The 11,569-nt window shown below is 40.5% G+C and overlaps 2 long non-coding RNA genes across 2 annotated transcripts; both read right to left on the reverse strand.

Annotated features, from left to right (window-relative positions):
• Window positions 1-1,890: 1,890 nt before the first annotated feature.
• On the reverse strand, window positions 1,891-8,792 carry LOC123598642. The gene is made up of 3 exons (XR_006712732.1): window positions 8,714-8,792; window positions 5,724-5,814; window positions 1,891-2,148 (listed from the first exon to the last, which is right to left on the reverse strand). It is a non-coding gene; the product is annotated as an uncharacterized LOC123598642 (long non-coding RNA).
• A 157-nt stretch (window positions 8,793-8,949) lies between these two features.
• LOC123596692 lies at window positions 8,950-10,490 on the reverse strand. Its single transcript, XR_006711809.1, has 2 exons — window positions 9,691-10,490; window positions 8,950-9,589 (listed from the first exon to the last, which is right to left on the reverse strand). It is a non-coding gene; the product is annotated as an uncharacterized LOC123596692 (long non-coding RNA).
• Between the last annotated feature and the right edge of the window lie 1,079 nt (window positions 10,491-11,569).

Raw genomic sequence — 11,569 nt, forward strand, 5'->3', positions numbered from 1 at the left:
CCATTCTTCCCGTCGCCCAGACCAAAAATATTGGTACCACCCTGACTCCACTTTTTCCTTCATATCCCACATCTCATCGGTCGGCAATTCCTGTCAGCTCCATCTCCAAAACGCATTCAGAATTCAATTGACCTCCCCCATCACCACCAGGACGCAAGCCACCATCATCTTTCTCTTGGATTATTGCCATAGCCTCCTAACTGGTGTTCTGGCTTCTGTCCTTGCCCCTCTTCCTGTTTTCAGAATAGCCAGAGTGAACCTCTTAAAACCTAAGATAGATGCCTCACTCCTTTGCTCAGCTCTCCCATAACTTCTCATTCTCATTGAGGGTACAATCCAAAGACCTTAGGAGCCCTACCTGATCTATCCCCTTCTTACCCTTCTCTACCCCTTATCTCCATAAGCTTATCTAATGTTTCCATCCTTCTTGTTTACACTGTTCCAGCCGCATGGCCTTGGTATCCCTCCACCACACCAGCCATGCTCCTATTACCCAGACTTTACACCTGCTATTCCTTATCTGGAGTGGTCTTACCAAGGAATCAAAGAGTTAGCTTTTCTATTTCCTTTGGGTCTTCACTAAAAATTTTCCTTCACTTTTCCTCCTCCCATTCCCTTCCTTTCCTAAGCAATTCAGTCTTAAAGACATTAGGATGGGGCAGAACAAGGTAGACTAGCCCACAGTGGTGTGTCAGAGTCAAGAAGGGTAAGGAGGGCACCCTTGCAGAGGGATGGCCTGGCATGCGATGTCAGACCTGAGCGAGGTGGGGGCATGCTGAATGAGGTTAGAAAAGGCATGGAGGGGCACGTGGGTGGCTCAGTTGGTTAAGCGTCCAACTTTGGCTCAGGTCATGATCTCACAGTTCACCAGTTCGAGCCCCACGTCAGGCTCTGTGCTGACAGCTCAGACCTTGGAGCCTGCTTTGGATTCTGTGTCTCCCTCTCTCTCTGCCCCTCCCTCCCTCGTGCTCTCTCTCTCTGAAAAATAAACATTGAAAAAACTTTTTTTAAAAAAGGCATTGAGTCAGGGAAAGGTGTGGCAGCAGAGGAAGAGATTGATAATACACAGAGGGTTTGATCAAGTAAGTAAATAAATTGAGGATAAGGGGAGCTAATTTCTGTTAGATTATAGAGGTATAAAGATGCAAAGGGGATAAAACTAGAGTGAACACTGAGGTGTTGGATTGAAATTGGGAGTGAACCATGGTTTTCAATATAGATATACAGAGATAGATAGATATGTATATATATTGTGTGTGTATACATGCAAAAGTGACAAACACATACACATATATTCACTGTCCGTTAAGAGGGCCTGGGAGGGGCACCCGGGTGGCTCAGTCAGTTAAGCATCTGACTTCAGCTTAGGTCATGATCTCATGGTTCATGAGTTCAAGTCCTGCTTCAGGTGAGCCCAAGTCCCGCTTTGGGTAAACTCGTGCCTCACTTCAGGTGAGCTGCACTCACCTGCCCCCTCTCTCTCTCTCTCTCTCTCACTTGGTTCACTTGCGCTCTCCCTCTCTTAAAAAAAAAAAAAAAAAAAAAAAAAAAGGGCCTGGGAGGAGCAACTCCATTCAATCCCTGTAGCAATGAGCACACCTAGTCCCCAGGGAATGGCTTCAAAACAGCATTCTTAAGGGCTCCTCAGAGAAACAGCTGATTCCAGGGCTGGGCCAGGAAAGTACAAGATAAGCCTGGAACTTGCTGGCATGCCTGAAAACAAGGAAGTGCTCAAAGAATGATGGGGGCATGTCAAAAGGACACAGAAGCTAGGCTTGAAGGGGTTCCAATGGGAAAATCTAAAAACAAAACACCGAAGAAATGACACTCACTCACTGACTAAAATAGGAAACTATGAGCTCACATACACAGAAACAAACAAACTGAAAGTCTGATGAGGAATGTGATTAAGTTTTTCCCCACAAAACACTTAATTACAAAGAGAAGAGGAACGATTTTACAGTGGACAAGATTGAGGGGCACCTGGGTGGCTCAGTCAGTTTAAGTGTCCAACTTCTGATTTCAACTCAGGTCCTGATCTCACAGTAAATGAGATCAAGCCCCACATCCGGCTCAATTCTGACAGCACAGGGCGCACCTGGGATCATCAGGCTCCCGCTCTCTCTGCCCCTCCCCCACTTGCGTTCTCTGTCAAAAATAAACGTTAAAAAAAATAAAATAAAACACAGTGGACAAGATTGAAAGATACTATCTTTGATACTACAATTGTAGTGATCAAAGTAAACATTATCCCTAATGGAGCAAATGGATATTATGTGTCACCTGATAAGATACAATAAGAACATAGCATTGTCTCTGTCATAGTCCCACCAGAAATGAATAACCCTAAGTCTGATCACGAGGAAACAGCAGACAAATCTAAATTAGGGGATGTTCTACAAAATAAGTGGCCTGGAATTTTCAAAAGTATCAAGGTCACAAGAGTTGAAGAAACACTGAGAAACTGTTTCAGCCTGAAGGATACTAAAGAGACATGATAACTAAAAGCAACAATTTGATGCAAAATTGGATCCTTTTTCTATAAAAGGCATTATTGAGACAATTGGCAAAATCTGACTGGGGTATGAGAGTAAGATAGTATTAATGTCTCAGTGTTAATACTCTTATTTTGATGGTTACATTTTGGTTGTGTAGGAGAAATATTTCTGCAGTAAAAACACATCAAAGTATTTGGGGAGGTAGAACATTACATGAGTAATTCTCAAATGTTCAGGAAAAAAAAGTTCTTGCTTCTATACTTGCAAGTTTTCTTTGGCCTGTGATTTAAAATATATTTTCAAATTTTGTCAGTTACTCAATGAGACCTTTAAAAGCCACTCTAACTAAAATGCTCACCCCAATGACACCCAATTCTCCTTCATGCTTTATTTTTATCTGTTAGCACATATGTTTTATTTATTTATCCAGGTGATTTTTTTCTCCCAAGAGGATCTGTGAGGGCAGGAACTTTTGTCTGTTTTATTCACTGCTGTGTTGGGAGGACATTGCCTGGAACATAATAAGTATTCAATAAATATTTAATGAATAAATGAATGTATAAGCCTATTAAATAAGTAAATGTTTTACGACAGATAATAACCATTATGAGTGAAGTAAAACTGTTACTCTCATAATCAATGATAGCTTGTTAGAAGTCCTTTGTTGGGGGGGGGGGGGAGGCAGTGCCTGGGTGGCTCAGTTGGTTGAACATCTGACTTTGGCTCAGGTCATGATCTCAAGGTTCGTGAGTTGGAGCCTGGCATCGGGCTCTGCACTGACAGCTCAGAACCTGCTTCAGATTCTGTCTCCTCTCTCTGCCCCTCCTTCACTTTCTCTCTCTAATATAAATAAACATTACCCAAAAAAAAGTTCTTTGGGAAAATAGGCAATTAAGAATCATAAAAATATTAATGCCCTTTAATCTAGAAATTCTACGTCTTGGAATTCATTCTAAGGAAATATCCTAAAATATGGGAATGCAATCACAGTATTAAGCTGTTCACTACAGTGTTTTTTATACAAAGAGAGAGGAGAGACAAAGAGAGAGAAATAGAAAAAAAACATTGGATAAATTAGGCATATGCACAGAGTAAAATTCTATTTCATTTGAAATTCCATTTGTTTCAAAAACCATTTCACTTGAAATTCTAATAATATGGGGGAAAGTTTTTATGTCTTATTATATTAAGGGATAAAATTAACAATATGAATTTATAGTCTATGATTCCAACTAAATAAAAATATGCACTATAATAAACAATTATTGTATTATGGTAGCTTTTATTTGTTTTTCTCTATTTTCCAAAATTTTAGTAATATGATTATAATTTACATTCTTAAAATACATTTCTAATTAAAAATATTTATTTTTAAAAATACATCATGGATAAAGTTAGCCAATTGTGGTATTAACCCCCATGAAAGAAAATAACTGCGTGGGTGAAGAGATTAGATACATATAAATCAGATTAACTTCTCTGTACTCAAACATGGCCAAATATAAAAGAGGTAAAGAAATTTAAAAACCTGTTTGAATACAAAGTATGTTAATAGAAGAAAGCAGTTTACATAAAATCAGAAGAATTTGGCCATAGTAGTCTCATACTCCTGAGGCAAGACATGCTTAATACAATAAATACTAAACCAATGGGGGCGCCTGGGTGGCTCAGTTGGTTAAGCAGCCAACTTTAGCTCAGGTCGTGGTCTTGCAGTCCATGGGTTCAAGCCCCGCGTCGGCCTCTGTGCTGACAGCTCAGGGCCTGGAGCCTACTTTGTATTCTGTGTACTCCCCACTCTCTCCCCCTCCCCAACTCTGATCTGTCTCGCTCTCTCAAAAATAAATAAAATCTTTAAAATTTTTGAATAAATACTAAAACAATGAAAAAGGTATATTCTAATGGGGATCAAAGTAAGTTCATTCAGCTTGCCAGACCAACAACTTATCCCCCAACCATCTAGCACCTTCAGTTCTAATTCCATGCTGTAATTAACTGGCCTCCCAGTTTTTCTTTTTCTAGGAAGGGGATATCTTAGACCTCCACGGGGCACATGAGTACTTGAAATGTTGCTACTCCTAACTGAGTTGTGCTTAAGTGTAAAATCCACCCCAGCTTGCAAAGGCTTAGTATGAAAAAAAGAATGTAAAATATCTCAGCAATAAGTATATATTGATTATATGTTAAAACAATAACATTTTAGATATACTGGGTTAAATAAAATATATTATTAAAATTAATGTTATCTGTTTCTTTTTACTTTTTTAATATGGATACTAGGAAATTTTAAATTACTTCTGTGGCCCACATTTGTGGATAGTATTATATTTTTATTGGAGAACACTTATCTAGAGCATTGAACAAGAATACTGCAGTTAATATAAATGTACAATATCCCTGAAAACCAATTATGTTGACCCTCAGGTTTAGGCATCAGTCTCTGTGAGCTTTCATGGCACAGGTCTATCCCTCACGAGTCTATCCCTCACATCTGCATTGACAAAATCAGATCTTCACTGAGGTGAGTAAAACAAGGTTCTGGCAGCCTCCGTGCTTCCTGGGCACAAGTTGTCAGCTCTGCTATTTGTCTACCTTCTATCATTTCTCTCTTGGCTCATAATCTTGTGTTAAGTCTGTGTTCTTCAAACTGAGGGTTGATGGGGGGTGAGGGAGAGGGGAAAGTGGGTGATGGGCATTGAGGAGGGCACTTGTTGGGATGAGCACTGGGTATTGTATGGAAGCCAATTTGACAATAAATTATATTAAAAAAAAGACTGTGTTCTTCAAGGGATAGGGTTGTATATTATTCATCTTTGTTTTCCTAGCACTTCAATGCCTTAAACAAAGGTATTAAAAAGTTCATTAGGGACACCTGGCTGCCTCAGTCAGTAGAGCACACAACTCTTGACCTCTGGGTTATGAGTTCAAGCCCCAAGTTGGGGGTAGAGATTACTTAAAAATAAAATCTTTAGGTGGCATCTGGCTGGCTTAGTCCATGAAGCGTCCAACTCCTCTGATTTCAGCTCAGGTCATGATCTCAGGGTCCTAAGATAAAGCCCTAAGTCAGGCTGAGTGTGGAGGCTGCTTAAGATCCTCTCTCACAGTCTCTCTCTGCCCCTCCCTCTCTAAAAAATAATAATGAATAAATAAATAAAATCTTTAAAACGTTTGTTAAATGAACAATTTTCCACATCTTATGCCTTTGATCATAGCTCTAGACCTCCTTACCTTAAAAAAACATGTGGACATAACCTCTCCATTGGTTTTTTCCTCACCAGGTAAATTGGAAATGACTTGTGAAGATTGAACACATAACAACCTGAAAGAAAGTAAATCACAAGCATGTGAACTAAAAATAATGAATCTCTAACATGGAGTGATAGCTTCACAACCATCACAGCACAGTGTATCTTACTATGAAGGACAGAGCCTTACAGACAGACCACAGAATTGACATTTCATCATTATGCAATGACCTACATTATATGACCTCTTATTTGTCCCTGAACTCCAACAGCAACCTCATGGCTGATACAGAATAGTGGTGGAAGGGAAAAATAAAGGACACAAAAAGAAAAGATTTATCATCACATCGGTGTAATGCTTTGGCCTCTTAGTATAGACCAGATGGCTATAACCTCTTTCTCAGCAAGTAGTTTCTCAGTGTTCTACTGGTTGTAAAAAAAAAAAAAAAAAAAAAAAAAAAACTTCATTGCCAACTTCCCCTGTTAATAATTTTTTTAGAGAAGATTTTTTTTAATGTTTATTTATTTTGAGAGAGAGAGAGAGAGTGCACAAGAGGGAAAGGGGTAGAGAGAGGGAGAGAGAGAATCCCAAGCAGGCTCTGCACCATCAGCACAGAGCCCAATGCAGGTCTTGAACTCACAAACCATGTGATCATGACCTGAGCTGAAATCAAGAGTGGGACACTTAGCCAACTGAGCCACCCAGGCACTCCAATAATTATTTTTGAGTGCTGTGGCAACATCAAAACAATGCTAAAAATACAATTTCTCAATATAAGGGGGAGGGGAGGAGAACTTACTCCTAAATATTTACCTTGTCAAAAGGAAAATCCTTTTCTGAGAAATGCTGTTACCCAACAGAAAATCTTGGTTTCTTAAAATCCGGGTATGTTCTCATCTCTTATTTTAAACAAAGTAGTTGGTCTTCATTTAACCCAATTTTGTGACTGTTTTGTAAAAGCCATTGAAAAAGCCTGAGAAGGGGTACCTTGCTGGCTCAGTTGGTGGAGCCTGTGACTCTTGATCTCAGGGTTGTGAGTTTGAGTCCCATGTCGTGTGTAAAAATTACTTTTAAAAAAATGAAGTCTTGAAAAGAAGAAGAAGAAGAAGAAGAAGAAGAAGAAGAAGAAGAAGAAGAAGAAGAAGACGAAGAAAGAAGGAAGGAAGGAAGGAAAAAAAAGAAAAAGCCTGAGACATTATTGGCATTAGATTTACTAGAGTTAAACATTTATAGGGGTGCTTGGCTGGCTCAGTTGGTAGAGTATACGCCTGAAGTTCTGGGTTGTAAGTTTGAGCCCCACGTGGGGTGTAGAGATTACTTAAAAATAAAATCTTATGTGGTGCCCGCGTGGCTCTTGGCTCAGATCATGATCTCACAGTTCGTGAGTTCGAGCCCTGCGTTGAGTTCTTTGCTGTCAGTGCAGAGTCTGCTTGAGATCCTGTTCCCTCTCTCTCTGCCCCTCCCCGGCTTGCACTGTCTCTCTCACAATAAACTTTAAAAAATAAGTAAAAATAAAATCTTACCAAAAAATGTAGTTGCTAATTCTATAGAAACATAAACCCAACCTTTTTTTCTTAAAAAAAAAAAATGTACACTTGCTAATTCTATAGACACATAAACCCATTCTTTAATTTTAAGATTTTATTTTTAAGTAATCGCTACAACCCAAGTGGGGCTTGAGCTCACCACCTAGAAACCAAGAGTCCCATGCTCTACCAACTGAGCCAGCCAAGCACCCCAGCATCCTTTAATATTTTTATAAAAACTGTACACACAGGGGTGCCTGGGTGGCTCAGTTGGTTGAGCGTCCAACTTTGGCTCAGGTCATGATCTCTGTTTATAGAGTTGAGGCCTACCCTGAACTTTCTGCTGACAGTGTGGAGCTTTGAGCCTGCTTGGGATTCTGTGTCTCCCTCTCTATCTCTCTCTGCCCCTCCCATGCTTGTGCACATGCTCTCTCTCTCTCAAAAATAAAAACATTTTTAAAAAATTACATACAGGGGCGTCTGAGTGGCTGTCAGTTAAGTGTCGGACTTCAGCTCAGGTCATGATCTCACAGTTCGTGGGTTCCTGCCCCGCGTCAGGCTCTGTGCTGACAGCTCAGAGCCTGGAGCCTGCTTCGGATTGTGTCTCCCTCTCTCTCTGCCCCTCCCCTGCTCAAACTCTGTCTCTCTCTCTCAAAAAAAAAAAAAAAAAAAAACATTAAAAAAAATTTTTTTTAATTGCATACACACAAATACTATCTGAAATGAAAGGTGACTTACTAATTTCAATAAAAAGTATAATTTCATGACAGTTTCTCAATAGTTTTGAGACACTTCTAACAAACTGCAATTTAGCTGCCCTACCTAAAAGAAAACCTTAAATGCTCAGCTTGTTGACCTTTACAAAACTTCTCCAATGGAACCATTCTTTCCTTTTAGGAGAAAGGGAAAAAACTCAATCTATGTTATATTTCTTTTGTCATTTTACTTGTGGTCTAAGTATCATTTTCCAGTGCTTTGCCTATAAGCAGTTGCTTGCTCTAATATTTTCCACAACTGATTCGTCCTTAGGTACCAACCTGACTGAACTTTAATACAGAAAATGAAAATAGGAAAACCACAGGATAGCAAGCTAGCTCCTAGAGACAAGGAGCAAAGTTCACGAACAAACGTCACTCGAATGCAAACTTGAACATGCACAAACAAGAAGCAGAAGCAAAGTGTCCTCAGCTCCAGCCGCATTTCCAGCTTAGAAATCACGAAAACGTACATACAACACCAACGTGGGTGATATTCATGAACCTGAGACTAATTCAAATTTTGAAAACAACAGCTCTGTACATCGTTAAGCGAGAGCTGGAAAGTGTAAAAGAATGAATAAAGTTAAGGTCCTAAGGACCTGACCGGCGAGTGTCCCTGGGTGTCAGCGGAGCGGACCGGGCAGGAGGAAGGAAGCGGGAGAAGGACCAAGGGCGCTTTTGTGCCGACCGTTGGCGGCAGGACTCCCAGCGCGACGCCGCCGCTCGCACAGCGCGTGCGCAGCTCATCACAGAACGTTAAGAGCGAGCGGCCGCCCTCTTTTATCTTGGCGGGGAGGTGAGGGGAGGTGGGGCGCGAGAGCACGTGACCAGGATTGCGACATTTCTGGTCCAATCGAAAGCGTTTCGGAAAGCGCCCTTGCAGACCCGTTCGGGTACCTCCGGTTCGAGCATAGGCCGTTCCTCTTTTCGATCCACTGGTTTCTGGACTCCGGCTTTTGGATCTGAGGATCTGGTTTGGGGGAACTTTTTGTTGCGCGTCCCGCGAATCAAGTCAGGGTCACGGTCTGGAGTGATTGGCGCTTTTTATTTCTTGTTCTCCCTAATTAGAGTTTCATTTCTCTAATTTCAAGGCCTGGTGTTCTCTCCCCAAGACGCTCAAATCCGATTTCTGCTGGTGGAGACTCTGGATGCCCTAAAGGGCGTCTTGTTGTAAAAATGGTACTCTCAAAAAACAAAAACTGGTTTATCCGTATTTCAGGGGTTGAGGATTGGGGAAATAAGTAAAAATTTAAGGAGCCAAGTCTCCCATAGGACTACGATAGGTAACACCTCAAAAACGTACCCCTAGAAGATTTTATTTCAGTGTAATCATTTAGGTAAAAATCTCTCGCTCTGTTTATTCAAACCTTCTATCAGGAATCTAAACCAATGATGCTGGGATAAGATTACCTCAGGGTGTGGTAGGTAATCAGTCGCCCCAGAGGAGTGTGACAAGCAAAGAGGCTTTAGAGAAACTCAATCTTAAGGCTGAAGTCCTTGAAATGAGAAGGGAGGGCTGACAGCTTCAGCTATATTCCAGGAACCTTGGCAGTGGGAAATCAAACTGCAAAAAGATAAAATGTCAGATGTGTCAAAACGATACAAAGGGATATTGCCCTCCACACATCCTATTATAGATACCTTGGTAAAAATAAGACATCTCACCTGGGATCCTAGTCAGAAAATTTCACTAATTTCCTACAAATTACAAATCCTCAGCCCAGCAGAAATGAATTTGTTCTTAACTTAGAATACTCTCATAAAAGGAAGGGGGGGGGGGTGATGCATAGCTAAAAGGACCGGACTTGCACGGACTTCTCTGCCAGAGCTGCAGAGTGATAGTTAATTGCTGCTTCCCTTGCAGATGCTAGTTTCCTCTGGTGCTGCTGTCTTTGGTTCTTAAGAAGTAAAGTTGCTTCAGCTGTAGTTCTTTCCGTTACACTTAAAGATTCTTCTACCAACCCCAATCTTCCTTAGTCACAGCTGTTTAGATAAGTGACAGCTCCCCCGAGCACACCGTTGCTGGCGTCTCTGTGCCAGCAGACTTGGGAGAAAAGGCCAACAAGTAGAGAAATCCAGTAGCTTCAGTGAGCTAATTCTGGGGCTGGGGAGTGAGTTTATCACACTAAAGTAGAGGCACAGATCATGGCCTTCATCTGCAAGATGGTGTCATCCGAATGTTTAATAGGAGGATGACAAAATAGGGACGTATTCGGTGGCGACGTTCCATCCTGACAGCTAGAATGGGATTTTTTCCATCAGTGTTGTGTGCCTATTTGATGGCCTGTGTCAATAGACCAGTAATGTGGGTGTGTGCATTTTATGGGTAACTGGGTCCAAATGATGCCTTTGCAAAAATTTACTTGTAAATGTTCATAAATTTGAAGAAATAATTGTTGCTTCTGATTGTTAGTCAGAATTGCTATTATGAGGTAACCCTGCTTGGATCTTACCACCCCCAAAAAAGTGACTAGCTCTGTATGAAATGAAACTATTTTACCAGTATATAAAGTCTTTTTATAAAGATTTTCCTGGAGATCAACCCATTTTGTAATTTCCATTTTGTGGTATAACCTGTTCTCCTTCAAGTTAGGGCTGATCAACAGATTAACACAAGTAGCTGCCTCAGGCCAAATTACCCAAGCCTTGTTTTCAAATCTTAGGCTCATTAGTACATGAAAAAGGAATGCAGTAGTAGAATGCTATTATTAAGCACCAGCTGCAGAGTATCATTGCTAGTACGAGGAACAGAGGCGAAATTTTCAGCAACTGGGAGAATGTCCCTTGTTCCAAAGCCTCTCTTTAAAATATAGAAGGAATAAACAAACAATACTTGTGTTTTGAATCACCATGTCACACAGAATTGTTTCATTACCTAATACCTTCATCAAAAACTTTTAGTGTAGTTATACCATTTTCTTCAACCAAGGGGTAAAACGTTTTGAATTTTTTTTTAAGTTTACTTATTTTGAGAGAGAGAGAGAGCGCGCGTGTGCGCTCTCGCGCACAAGTGGGGGAGGGGCAGAGAGAGCGGGAGAGAGAGAATCCCATGCGGGGTTCGATCCCACGAACCAGGAAATAATGACCTGAGCCAAAATCAAAAGTTATGCATTTAACTGAGCCACCCAGGCACCCCCGAATTTTTTAAAGAGGTACAACACACACACAATTTCAATAAACAGTTTCTGTAGTTGAGATACACTCCAATATTTTCCACCTCTCAGGGAGCAGAGTTCTGTAATTAAAATACTTTTCCAATATTAAACTGTAAGTAATCACAAAAACATTACTTCACATGCTTGTGCCTTGACTTTATAAATAGACACATGCCAAAGCTGTCTACAAATGAAACATGTTAAAAATCACTTCTCACTGGATAACCCAGAGAGCAGAAAAAAATATTGGTTCAGGTTTGATTTACTCAAGGTAAACACGAATTAGGTTTGTATCATATTATCTTAAGGATTCTGAAAATAAACACTATACAGTATAAATGAAGACTTTGGATTCATTTTTAAAAACTACTGGTGTATGACAGGTTTAT

The sequence above is a fragment of the Leopardus geoffroyi genome, chromosome C1, assembly GCF_018350155.1.
Source record: "Leopardus geoffroyi isolate Oge1 chromosome C1, O.geoffroyi_Oge1_pat1.0, whole genome shotgun sequence".
NCBI lineage: Eukaryota > Metazoa > Chordata > Mammalia > Carnivora > Felidae > Leopardus > Leopardus geoffroyi.